Here is a 13,289-nt window from a genome sequence, read left to right as displayed (position 1 = left end):
GGGTGACCCCGACCCTGTCTCATCCCCCACTCAGGCTTTGAACCCAAAGATAAATCATATTAGTAAATCTAATTTCTTATGTGGTACTTCTCCCCCAAGCATAGGGGGTAATTCATTGTTCAGACCATGGGGGAGTGGGAGGTGGGCACCCAGCCTTAGAACCTCCCACTGCTAGAAGGTTCCCAATGTTAAGCAATGCACTCAATCCAACCTATGGTAGGACCTAAGCTACTGTACACGAATTGTTCTTTTAATGTTTTAGCAGTTTCACCAAAACTGGCAATTTCAACACGATGCCCTGCACTCAGGAAAGCTTGCAATTTGTGTTGGTCTCTTGTCCTTCCTCCATTTTGTCTACGCTGCTGTGACAGGACCCTCCGGGCCACCATTACACGCCCTTAGTTCCATTCTAGTTAGGTAGCAACTCATGAGTTTCCGTCCCCGTCCCCCCCCCTCTCTGGGAGAGCTGGGATCAATTGCTCTGGCATTTGTAACTCAGCCATTTTGTATTTTGAGGCATTGCTATAGTTAGCGCAGGTCAGAGACTCAGCAGGAAAGATGTTGTCTCCCTCCTGGTGAGGCCTCCCTGCCTCATCGGGTTTTTACTTTTGGAAGGGAATCCACTCTGTGCACCCCCCCCTGTTATTTTATTTGTAGGTTTTTATATACCGTTGTTTGGTGCAAGCCTTCGCAAGGGTTTACAAGGAAAAAACCATAAACATAAGACAACTGTAATCTGTGAAACAATAAGAAAACCTTATTGAACTAGAAATCATTTATACATCTAACAATAAATAATAGAAAAGATTAAGCATGAAAAGATATAGAGGAACATAAAAATCAACAAAATAAACTAATCTCATAGTGAACTATGAGTACCAGAGATTCGAATCCTACAAGGTTCGAGAAAGAACTAAGATTCTTAATAACTGAAATAGACTTAAGTGAATCTAAGTCTATCTTAGATTCACTTCAATCTTAAGAGGGCTCCTCGTTGTTTCGTTGCAGTCAGGAAGTTCTTTTTTTCTGGAACCCCTGCGGGACTCCCACTCAGGACTGAAGACCAGTGGCCCATTCACTCCCTGAATGTGGCCAGCACCTGTGACAGGCCTGGCTCTGTGAGGTGTTTGAGGGCCAGAAGAGACCTATTTTCAGAAGGGGACTGTGTTCAAACCCTGTTCCTTTGAAGAAGGTCCATGCTCGCTGGCTGGACACGGAGGACAGGGGCTGCAGATCCAGTGGGCCCATTCACTCAATGAATGTGGCAAGCACCTGTGACAGCAGGACACCAGTCTGGGAAGACTTTTGACAAAGAAAGTATTCTCTTTTTGTTGTGAGGTTTCCAAGAGCCAGACTGGAATAGCAGGATCCTGAATCTAAAGAGTTTTCAACATGAGGAGTCTGGATGGGATCTTGAAGACCCCATCCAGATCTCCACCTACATTTATTTATTTAGGATTTTTACATACCGACAATTGTTGGAAACATCTTATCGGTTTACAGAAAAAGGTAATGCAGCAACAGGCTTTACGATGAACATGGAGCACAGGGTATTAACTCTAAAGGGTATCCAGGGCTGGGTGTTTGGAATTTAAATGGAGGCTCAGGTAGGACATTGTTATCTATGCTAGAAGGGGACCCCGGTCAGTGGGCTTCTGGGAGAGCTTTTGTGCACATTCTCCACTACCATGGGAAGCTCTACCAGGTTGCTGAAGTAAAGGACACTTATCCAAGATGAGATACACTATCCGTACTAAATTCAACTCTTATTGCATACTTATTGGAAGATGGACTTTCAACAATCAGTGAAATTATTATTTAACACCCAGGTCCTTGCCTTGTCTTTCTGTCCCAGCATCTCCCTCCAGGGGTTGTAGCAGCCACCATCACACACAGGATTGTCTATGGGGAGTCTCTCCCCATAGAAAGAATCCACCTCTGGAAATAAGAGTGCAAGCCAAGGGTGAAACGCTAGCCGGAGCTGCCCCGAAGTAAATAATTTCTGTGCCCTGAAAGGTACTACCTCTTTCAAAGAGGGTTACACTGTTTGGTAGGAGGGAGCCTGATTTACAAGAAATTGTTTCATTCCAGATGACCTGAATAAAATCCCTTTGAAGATGCAGAGTTGGTATCCATTTTTTAAAAGAACCGAGGGACCTGACTGTACGCTAGGAGGGGACAGATCCAGTTGCAGGAATCTGTGTGCACATGGAAGGGATGAATCTCTCTCATGAGAATACAGCAAATAAAGCCAGTTATACAAGCTTCCTGGGCAATTTCAACATTGGCCCCTTTATGCTTAAGATATAATTGCATACATTGAGGCTGATGTTCAGCGCCATATTTCTATCATGTTGACTGGGACTGAGATAGCTGGCTAAAACAAATTATCCGGCTAGCTTATGGGTGGGGTAGGGGAATTCTGGGGTGGAGCCAGTTATCTTAGCTAAGCTAGCAGGAAAAACATCAATTTTCAGCATTATCCAAACAGCAGCAGGCTGTAAGTTTCACCTAGGGTGCCTAATAACCTTGCACCGGGCCTGCCAGGTACAGTATATTCAGTGGAGCAGGTGCACCTCATTAATGGGCCGATTCAGTAAAGTCTGCGGGAGAGCGGGCGAATGCCCGGTCTCCCGGCGCGCGCACAGGCCACTCGCCTGTGTGAGCGATTCTGTATTTAAATGAGGCCCGGCGGTAGAAACAGGCAAAAGGAGGCGCTAGGAACACTAGCGCGTCCCTAGCACCTCTTTTTGGACCAGAGCGATGGCTGTCAGCGAGTTTGACAGCCGACGTTCAATTTTGCCGGCGTCAGTTCTCGAGCCCGCTGACAGTCACAGGCTCGGTCACTGGCAAAATTGTGCGTCCGGTTTTCCACCTGACAGCCGCAGGCCGACTTCAAATTTTTTTTTTTTTACCCTTCGGGACCTCTGACTTAATATCGCCAAGATATTAAGTCGGAGGGTGCACAGAAAAGTAGATTTTACTGCTTTTCTGTGCACTTTCCCGGTGCCGGCAGAAACTAGCGCCTACCTTTGGGTAGGCGCTAATTTCTGAAAGTAAAATGTACGGCTTGGTTGCACATTTTATTTTCTGAATCGCGCGGGAATAACTAATAGGGCCCTCAACATGCATTTGCATGTTGAGGGCGCTATTAGGTTCGGCGGGTTGGACGCGCATTTTCAGCCCCTTACTGAATAAGGGGTAAGGGAAAACGCGCATCCAATGGCGGGTTAACAGTGCACTGTACTGTATTGGCCCATATGTCTAAGAATCAGGCTAATTTAAAACCAGGAAATATCAATGCCACTGGGCACAGTGCTAAAAAATCAAAAAAAAATCAAAAGGGAACCAAAAGGTTCACTCACGTGTAGGTGCATAAATTGCATTAAAGATTAAAAATATTCTAGAAGTTATAATAATTCAGTAATAGAATTGGTAAGGCGTTTCACAGTGAGTGAACCTTTTGGTTCCCTTTTGATTTTTTTTTTAATTTAAAACCAGACCTGTTGGGAGGTTCTCTCTAGGGCTGGTCTCTGTTATGCTAAGGAGAAAACTGAAGGCTTGATCAATAAAAGACCGCATCAGACCCTGTCAGAGGTGCACACTACTAATAGGAGCTTTTAGGCACGCATCATATACACAAGTGTTCAAACAATAAGGGATGCCCATAGATTACTGAACTTGACGATCCTGGTCAGGGATACTGGGCTAAGGCATCTGGTCCCAAATGGTTTACTTACCCCTCCACAAAAGGGTTTATGAACTTTTAAAAATAAAAAAATGTACCTGTCTATACTTTCAAAATACTTTAGTACTTAAAAGTCAGCACCGTACAGCTACTAAAAACTGTTTTGTTATCCGTCTCCTCTTATTCTTCGTCCCCAGAGCTCGCCCACACTTACGAGCACTGGAAGCCATCCAGAGTTCAACTTAAAAAATCAGTTGACAGCGATCTGTTGTTTTCAAGTTTTGTAAATGTTTCCCAAGCGATCGGGTTGCATTTTCCAAGCTGACGCTGAGAAACCTGCAAAGAGGCAGATAAACACGGACTTGGCTGCACTGCAGATCTTTGACTATGTTGCATTTTGCTTAGAATAGGGTTTCTTTTATATTTGCCGTAGACAGGCTGCTGAGAGGAAGAATTTAGGGCTCGGATATTCCTGGTAAAAAAAATAAAATAAAAAATTAAGTCAGAGCTTTTACGAACAATCTAAAAATGGGGGGAGGGGACCAGGGACTTTCTTTTCCGGAAGGAAACGTCGTCTTCCTTTTGCTGCCCGAGGGCTTAGGATAAGTTTTAAACGCGCACATTTCTTCTCTGGGGACAAATGATTTTGTAGCACCTGGCAGACAGATTCCCATGCTAAGGAACGGGTCCTTTACTCTTATGGTTACTAAGTTTCCCGAATCAATCACAAAGGCGCACGCATTCCAGATCAAAACGTGGGGCAATTCTTGGGCGGTGACTCGGTCCTCTCACGTAAAGGTGTATTTACCTTTACGTGATTTACCTTTACGTGAGGGAAAACAGCGAGAATGAGGCGATGCTTTATTGCCAGTGTAAGCGCAATACTTGTCAGCCCTCCCAGGGGCGTACAATTATCGCAAGCTACTCGCCTACGTTGTGGATTGTTTTTTTTTTTAATAACTTTTTATTTTTTTTCCATGGCACCAAAAGCAAAAAGAACATTCACCACACAGCGGGTTAATCGTGCACAAGATGGCGCCGGCCGTCCTGGAGCGATCTCCTGCACTCGGCACTCGGCTGCCAGTATTCACAATGGCGCCGATAGCCTTTGCCCTTACTGTGTCACAAGGACTACCGGGTGCCATTGGTCGGTCCCTGTCACATGGTAGGAGCAATGGACGGCCGGCGCCATCTTGTGCTCCTACCATGTGACAGGAGCCGACCAATGCCACCGGTAGCCCCTGTGACATAGTAAGGGCAACGGCTATCCGCGCCATTTTGAATGCTGGCAGCTGACGACCGGCGTGCTGGAGATCGCTCCCGGATTCCCGCTGGACCACCAGGGTCTTTTGGCAAGTCTTGGGGGGGAGTCAGGCGGGTGGGGGTTTTATTCGGTAATGATATGTTGCATTCGTGGGGGGTCGCCATACGTTTCGCGGACCCACGAATGCAACGAAAAGGGACCATGTCCGTTGCAGAACGAATGCTCATCCCTTCCATTGTTTTACCAAGCTCCATACTCGGAGAGCATGTGCTATTATTGGGTGGCACCGGACCACTCGCCTTAGTGTGTTAGAAGGTCTTGGCATACGCAGCAGAGATGCTAAACTACCCCCCCCCCCCCTCCAAAGAGACTCAGGACGGCGTCCCAATCCACACTCTCAGGCAAGTCAGCCTACATGCCCAGTAATACCGCTGGAAATTTGGGAGTCCCAGTCCGCCAGCCTCTCTAGATTTGACCAATGCATCATTCTTGAACCTGGGAGATTTCCCTCTCCAAATGAAGCTGGAGATCGCTTCCCCTAATGCCTGCAGCATAGCTACTGGGACATCACATGGGAGGTGCATAAGAGGGTATATTAATAGGGGTAATATGGCCATTTTGATTATATTTACATGGCCTAGAAATGAAATTGGTAATGGAGACTAACAGAGATCAGCCTTTATTTTATGAAATAATTATCCTTGTACAGTGGTCGCCACGCTTTCCGGTCCCCCGCTGACCCAGCTCCTCCCCGGTCCTCCTCCGCCCGGGCGGAACGCGGCAGGACAGCGGGAGTCAGCGGCACCGGCATGGTCTCTTCTTCCCGCCCCCTCCCCCACGGCCCGGAAGAGGAAGTGGTGAGCAGCGGGCACGCACGTGGGAAGAAGAGACCATGCTGGTGCGGGTAGCGTCGGCCCGAAGAACAGAAGAGCGGCGCGGCCAGAGGAATGAGCAGCGGGGCTCGGAGAAAAACGAAGAAGAACGTCCACCCCCGCGGCCCATGGGACTCCTTGCTCCGCCAGGGCTGAAAGTGAAGGCGGTTAGGGTTGGGAGGGGGCTGCTGCCGCTAGTTCCGGGGAGGGAGAGTGAATGAGCAAGCAAGCAAGCATGTGTGTGAGATCCTGTGTGTGTATGTGTATGAGTGAGAGCTGATTTAGGTGAGGGAGTATGTGATTGAGAGCATGTGTGTCTGTGTGTGATTGAGAGCTGCTTTAGGTGAGGGAGCATGTGAGTATGTGATTGAGAGCATGTGTGTCTGTGTGTGATTGAGAGAAAGACAGCATGTGTGTGTGATTGAGAGCTGCTTTAGGTGAGGGAGCATGTGAGTATGTGATTGAGAGCATGTGTGTCTGTGTGTAATTGAGAGAAAGACAGCATGTGTGTGTGTGTGATTGAGAGCTGCTTTAGGTGAGGGAGCATGTGAGTATGTGATTGAGAGCATGTGTGTCTGTGTGTAATTGAGAGAAAGACAGCATGTGTGTGTGTGTGATTGAGAGCTGCTTTAGGTGAGGGAGCATGTGAGTATGTGATTGAGAGTATGTGTGTCTGTGTGTGATTGAGAGAAAGACAGCATGTGTGTGTGATTGAGAGCTGCTTTAGGTGAGGGAGCATGTGAGTATGTGATTGAGAGCATGTGTGTCTGTGTGTGATTGAGAGAAAGACAGCATGTGTGTGTGTGTGTGAGAGCTGCTTTAGGTGAGGGAGCATGTGAGTATGTGATTGAGAGCATGTGTGTCTGTGTGTGATTGAGAGAAAGACAGCATGTGTGTGTGTGTGATTGAGAGCTGCTTTAGGTGAGGGAGCATGTGAGTATGTGATTGAGAGCATGTGTGTAATTGAGAGAAAGACAGCATGTGTGTGTGTGATTGAGAGCTGCTTTAGGTGGGGGAGCATGTGAGTATGTGATTGAGAGCATGTGTGTCTGTGTAATTGAGAGAAAGACAGCATGTGTGTGTGTGATTGAGAGCTGCTTTAGGTGAGGGAGCATGTGAGTATGTGATTGAGAGCCTGTGTGTAAATGAGAGAAAGGGAGAGAGCATGTGTGTCTGTCTGAAAGCTGGTTTAGGTGAGGGAGTATGTGATTGAGAGAAAGAGAGAGAGCATGTTTGTAAGCATGTGAATGAGAGTCTGTGTGAGAGAAAAAGACAGCATGTATGTGTGTGATTGAAAGCCTGTGTGTGTAAGTGTGAAACGATAGCATGTGTGTAAAAATGTGTAATTAACAGCCTATATGACGGGCCGATACAGTAAAATCGCGGGAGAGCTCGGCACGCGCACAGGCCACTCTCCTGTGCGCCCAATAATTTTAATTTATTAAAATTAGGGCCAGCGGTAAAAAGAGGCGCTAGGGACACTAGCGCGTCCCTAGCGCCTCTTTTTTTGACAGGAGCGGCGGCTGTCAGCGGGTTTGACAGCCGACACTCATCAATTTTGCCAGCGTTGGTTCTCGAGCCCGCTGATAGCCACGGGTTCGGAAACAGGACGCCGGCAAAATTGAGCGTCCGGTTTTCGACCCATGAGCCGCGGGCCGATTTCAACATTTTTTTCTTTTCTTTTTTTTTTACTTTTTTTTTTTTTACTTTCGGGACCTCCAACTTAATATCACCATGATATTAAGTCGAAGGGTGCACTTTCCCGGTGCCCGGAGAAATTAGCGCCTACCTTTGGGTATCGCGCGGGAGTACCTAATAGGGCCATCAACATGCATTCGCGTGTTGCGGGCGCTATTAGGTTCGGGGGGGTTGGACGCGCTATTACCCCTTACTGAATAAGGGGTAAAGCTAGCGCATCCAAAACGTGCGTCCAATCGCGGGTTAAGAGTGTATCTAGAAATTTTTTTATGAGTTTTTAATTATTGGATATTCCATTCATCAGCTGTTTTGAAATAATCTGTTCTTTTTGTTAGTATGCTTTTACTGCTATTGATTTTATATTTCTTGATTTGTTTTATAAGGATGGGTGATGTTTCTTTTTTCCTTTGTTACACTGCATACAGAGACTCTGGCTTGTTGCAGCTTCCAATTCAGTTTTTTCTGCATGCTTCTAGTTATGCGTTTTGGTCTCTTTATTCTTTTGTTAGGTCAGGGTCAGCACATGTGATTTAGGTGAGGTTTTCTGCTGGCGTGTAGTTTCTGTCGGGTCGATACAGTGAGGCCGCGTTAGAAAGAGTGCGGCAGTGCCGGGCGCACCCTCATTTGTCCCACGCACAGTTCTGATCACATACCGCTCGATACTCTATTGAAATGGCTTGCAAATGCAAGCCGCGTCTGCGAAGCTTTAGGGGAAGCGTTAGGCCCGCGCAACCGATTTTACTGTATAGGCGCTTAATACAGCGCCTATACAGTATCCTGGGTGCGCTGGTGCCTGTCATTTCAAATGACATTTGAAATGACAGGTACCAGGAAGTGGATCCCAACTTTAACCCATAAAAACCTAAAATCCCCTCCTCCCGAAGCGGCTCGACACGTGCCAACTTACCTTTTGTTGCTTTTCAGCCCTTTCAGCCTTCTCTGCCGTCCTCCGGAGGGGGGCAGCCGGCGGCGAAAGCGGCTTGCAGCGGTGTCCCCCGGTCCCGGTTCTCCTGGCTCTCGATGATGTTGTAGCAGGTACTCCAGCTCGACTTCTGGCTGACAGCTACCCCCTCCTCCCCCCCCCCCCCCCAAGACTGTTGAGTTACGGCCTTGAAACCGAAGCGAAGCGTACTTTCCTGGGCTTGAGCGCCGTCACGCCCGTCCGTCCCTGTGCTTTCATTGGCATGAGCGCCCAAATCGGGCGCTCATGCCAATGAAAGCACAGGGACGGCCGTGACGTGACAGACTGCGGGTTCCTTCCGTAGCCCAGGCCGGTGCCAGCCAAAGAAAGGGAAAGGAGACCACGGCCCACAACTGGACCCCAGATAGGCGGCAGCAGGAAATAAAAGGAGACAGCGGGCTGCCTCCAGCGCTCACGTCACCAGCGGCCAAGAAATTAAAAGAAGAGCGCGGGTGCAGCCAAGGGGGAAAAAAAAAAAGACGTCACGCCCGCCCGTCCCTGCGCTTTCATTGGCTTGAGCTCATGCCAATGAGGGGGGGGGGGGGGTAGCTGTCAGCCAGAAGTCGAGCTGGAGTACCTGCGGGAACATCGTCGCGAGCCAGGAGAACCGGGACCTGTGCGGGGTGCGCCGCTGCAAGCCGCTTTCGCCGCTGGCTGCCCCCGTCCGGAGCACGGCAGAGAAGGTTGAAGGGGCTGAAAGCAACAAAAAGTAAGTTGATAACATGTCGAGTAGCTTCGGGAGGAGGGGATTTTAGGTTTTTAGGTTTCTTTTTGGGGGAAAGTTTGCCGTCTACCCTTACCCCTGCCTCTAACGCAGGGGTAAGGGTAGGCGGTAAGTTAGCAGGTTAAACGCGGGGCAAAACGGCAGGGTAAAATAGCGATAGCCGGGGCGCGCGTTACTGTATGGGAGGGGATAGCTAATTCGATGGTTTACATCTAATATACATGCCGCGGGCGGAAGGGGTTACCCGGTGATTTAAAGAGGCGGGGAGGATGGGTTAAAGGGGATAGTGTATCGCGGGTTGCACTAACGCGGCCGAAAAGTGAGTAGAAAGCGGGTTAGGAGCGGGGTAACCGCGGCCCCACTTTACTGTATCGGCCTGTGTGTAGGGCTCTATAGCAGCCTGACTTGGTCCGTTTCCCTAACCACACCCCCTTTTTTTTCCCACAGGTGCTATACTTGCAAAATTTATAGCAAAATGATAAATCTAGGTTTTAGTTTTTAAGTGTTTTGGTGGAACCAATTAGTTTATGCTTTTGCTCTAAATATTTAATTAGTTTCTCTATCTCAGTTTGTTTGGATTTCTTCTCATTATTCTGATGACTAACATATGAGACCATGTACTCACGGAACACTACCTTTAATGTTTCCCATCTCAAAGTGGGGGTCATACTCTGATGATGGATTATGAGTATCAAAATCTACAATGACCTCTTTCATCTATTCCCTAAAATTCTTTTGTCCGAGCAATGATACATTGAGTCTCCAAGGTCTACTAGACCTCAGGTGTCCTTGAAAATTAATAGAGAAATAGCAGGGTGGTCCGATTATAGCATATGTCAGTATATATGCATCCAGAGCTGTCATTGCCATTAATTCATTATACAGGAAGAAATAAATCCCAACTATATAATTGATGTCTTGGGGAGAAATAAGTATAATTTCTACAATTTGGGTACATCTCTCTCCAACTATCAATAAGATGATGTAATTGCATCAGGTTTCAGAGCCCACTCCTGGAGTCTACATAGTGTCCTGTAGCCCCAGAACTATCCATATTTGAGTCGTTGCATAGAATCCAATCTCCACCTATGTATAGCCCTGAGGTATCATATCCAGTCAAGATATCTTGCAGTTTATTATAAAAGTCAGACTGTCCGACATTACAGACATATACATTTACATAGGTGACTGCCTTCCCATACAGGCTACCTTCTAGAATGACAAAATGCCCCTCTGGGTCACAGCAAGAATGATGTATCTGTAAGGGGAGATTCTTGTGTACGAGAATGCATGCACCCCTGCATTTAGAGGAGAAGGTACCTGCGAATACCTGACCCACCCAAGTTCTCTGTACATTTTCATGCTCACAGTCAACCAAACGTGTTTCTGGGCTCCCCGATTCCTTAGGAATTGAAGTATCCTAGACTTCTTAACAGGTGTAGCTATCCATCGGACATTCAGGGAAACTATTTTTATATCAGCCATAACCACTAGGTCTCGCTCTGTGAAGTCCAGGATCCCTTGAAAAGCACAGTCGCTTGTATCTTTTACATTGCAAGCGCCTATAATTATAAAGAAGGCACAAACCTTTGTCCCTTGCCCTTAACTTTAAACTGGTACCATTTTTTAGCATTATCCACTCAACTTACTCCCCCTCTCATTCCATACAAACGTCCCCATCTCTCGCCCCTACTATTCTACCCATCCAACACCCTCCTTCCCTGCCCATCTCCTGCCCGTAAACCTCCCCCCCAATACACCTCCATCCCCTCTTTTCCAACATTACTGCTAGATATTGCGGATCCCTTTGAGAATCCGGTTGATTCTTACCACATTCTTGTACAACACACAACACCCTTAATATGTGTAAAGCAGCTGTCCCCAGAGACATAATTACTAGTGCTTGAGGGCTTCCGCTTGAACATAAAGCAGAGAAAACAGCAGCTACATAATAGTAATAAAAAAAAAAATGCATAAAATAAAAAATGTTTTATTAAAGACATTGACTTCTCTTTGTCATTGGCGATGAGTCCCACAACTCAAGAGAGTTTATTCATGCAGACAACCAGACATCACATTGGCGGTTTTATAATTGGGAGATCTGCTCTCATTTAAGAATAACTTCCTCTTCTTTTATATCCCCTTTTGGCATTTAAAAATAGCATTCTGATTGCCCATCGTCCACGTAGTCATTTTTGTCTGTTGCCGCCCATAGAATCGCACAGATTAGAATCCTGTGGAAGTCTTGAAGCATCCTTCGCTGTATCTTGTCAGTTTGGTTTGACAAGTCCCTCCGGCGACTCAGAGAATAACATAAATAATTCGGTATTAATAAAAAGAAAAAAAGAAATTAATAAGTATACCAAACACAAAATTGAAACGGGGTGTGATTCACTGCTTAGTTTAACATCTTTCTCGTGCTCATCTCCCCCTCGACCTGGTGTAATTCCACCAGCAAACAGTGCTCTGCTAACTGGCAAATTTGATTTATTGTTTAGTCTGAATCTAGCTCAGTTGATGCATTCAAACATTTTTTCGCCGCCTCCACTGTCTCAAAAATATCCATTTTCCTAGCGTGTAGCAGATGGACTCAGGACCAATGGGTATAGTGTACTCCTGCTAGCAGTTGGAGATGGATCAGATTTCAGTCTGACGTCAGCCCCCTAGTACATATACCCCTGCAGGAAGTGCAGCTCTTCAGTATTTTCCGTCTCCATAGCAGTTAGGGACTACCTGCACGCTCTCCAGCGTTAGAACACAATTTAACGGAGAAAACCCAAAATAAGAAGAAATCTTACCTCAACAGCGAGCCCCGCTCTCCTGCGGTGACACCCTCGGGTCCCTCTCCCAGTTGAGAATTCCCGAGGTGATTTCCGTGGTCCCTCGGAGGTGAGCCTCGGTCCGGCAGCCGACCCTCGGCGGGGACCTAGCCCCCGATTTTGGGAGCGGCTGAGAGGCAGCGGGTGCAAACCTGAGCACGGCGGTGAAGGTATTTGCCCTCTCCCCCCACAGCCGGAGACGGCCCGGAACGCAACCGGGAAGACAAGGTAAGGTAGAAATCTTGTTTAAATCCTCTGGTCTCCGAAGCTGGAGGAGTCGCACAGGTCGCCGGCCGGGACCAGTGCCACCGGGTTGAACCGCCCTAGCAGGGCCAGGCCCTGGCTAGATCCAAGAGTCCTCCCACGTGGAGACCCCCTGAGGTGGTCGCCATATTGCTCACATGGTCGCAGTCGCCATTTTAGCCCTGTCCGCCATCTCGAGCCGTGCGCACAAAGTTACATGCTCAAGTATCGTGTGCACAGGTTACGCGTGTGACTCGTGCTTCCTCTGCCGGGCGCATAACTACGACTTGTGCGCACACCTAGGCGCACATATTCGACTCACCGGAGCGCACAAGATATTTTCCGCGCCTATATTCATGGCACCACCGGAAAAAGAGCTCAAGGCTCAGAGCCTCTGCCCAGCATGCCACATCAGAGCCGCACAACACGAAGAGGCCGACGCCCTGTGTACCCAGTGCAAGGAGGCCCTGGGGGATCAAGCCCAGGGCCAGCTCCACCCGGGCCTGAGTGCTAGCTCCTCAATAAGTACCCTGGACCTAGCAATGCACGGTGGGACCCCCCCTCAAATGGGGCCCCCCCAGGGACACAGCACCTCCAAGCTTGGACCCAGCGTCGATCTCCTGGGTGGAAGTTTTCAAAGGCCTGCACACCTTCGTGCACATGCAGATGGAGCCTCCAATAGCATGGCCACAGCCTTCAGCAGAGGACCTCTACACTCCAGGCCCCTCTAAGCCCAAGGAAGCGAACCCACCACCCGCAAGTCCCACATATGGGGACATGGACGCCTCGGAGGAAGAATCAGAGCCCCTGGAGGATTGGGCCCCCCCCCCCCCCCCCCCCGGGACAGAGCCTCACCGGACCATGGGATGCTTCTTCACCAAGGACGAGCTTCCAGACCTGGTCACTCGCAGCCTGAAGGAGCTTGCTATCCCGGGCACAAGAACCTCGGGGGAGCAAAAGACGAATCCCCTGCTAAAGGGACTCCATCAGACCTCCCGCCATTTCCCTCTGTTACAAGCC

The 13,289-nt window shown here is 48.3% G+C and overlaps 1 long non-coding RNA gene across 1 annotated transcript in view; it reads left to right on the top strand.

Moving 5' to 3' along the window:
* Positions 1–5,878: 5,878 nt before the first annotated feature.
* Positions 5,879–13,289, top strand: part of LOC115088392 — an 83,161-nt gene continuing 75,750 nt past the window's right edge. Inside the window, exon 1 of the long non-coding RNA XR_003855767.1 lies at positions 5,879–5,991. This is a non-coding gene — a long non-coding RNA (uncharacterized LOC115088392). The remainder of the gene's footprint in view (positions 5,992–13,289) is intronic.

This window comes from Rhinatrema bivittatum, chromosome 3 (genome assembly GCF_901001135.1).
Source record: "Rhinatrema bivittatum chromosome 3, aRhiBiv1.1, whole genome shotgun sequence".
Taxonomy (NCBI): Eukaryota; Metazoa; Chordata; class Amphibia; order Gymnophiona; family Rhinatrematidae; genus Rhinatrema; species Rhinatrema bivittatum.
Note: the sequence above shows the minus strand (reverse complement) of the source record. Positions and strands in the feature narration are given on the sequence as shown.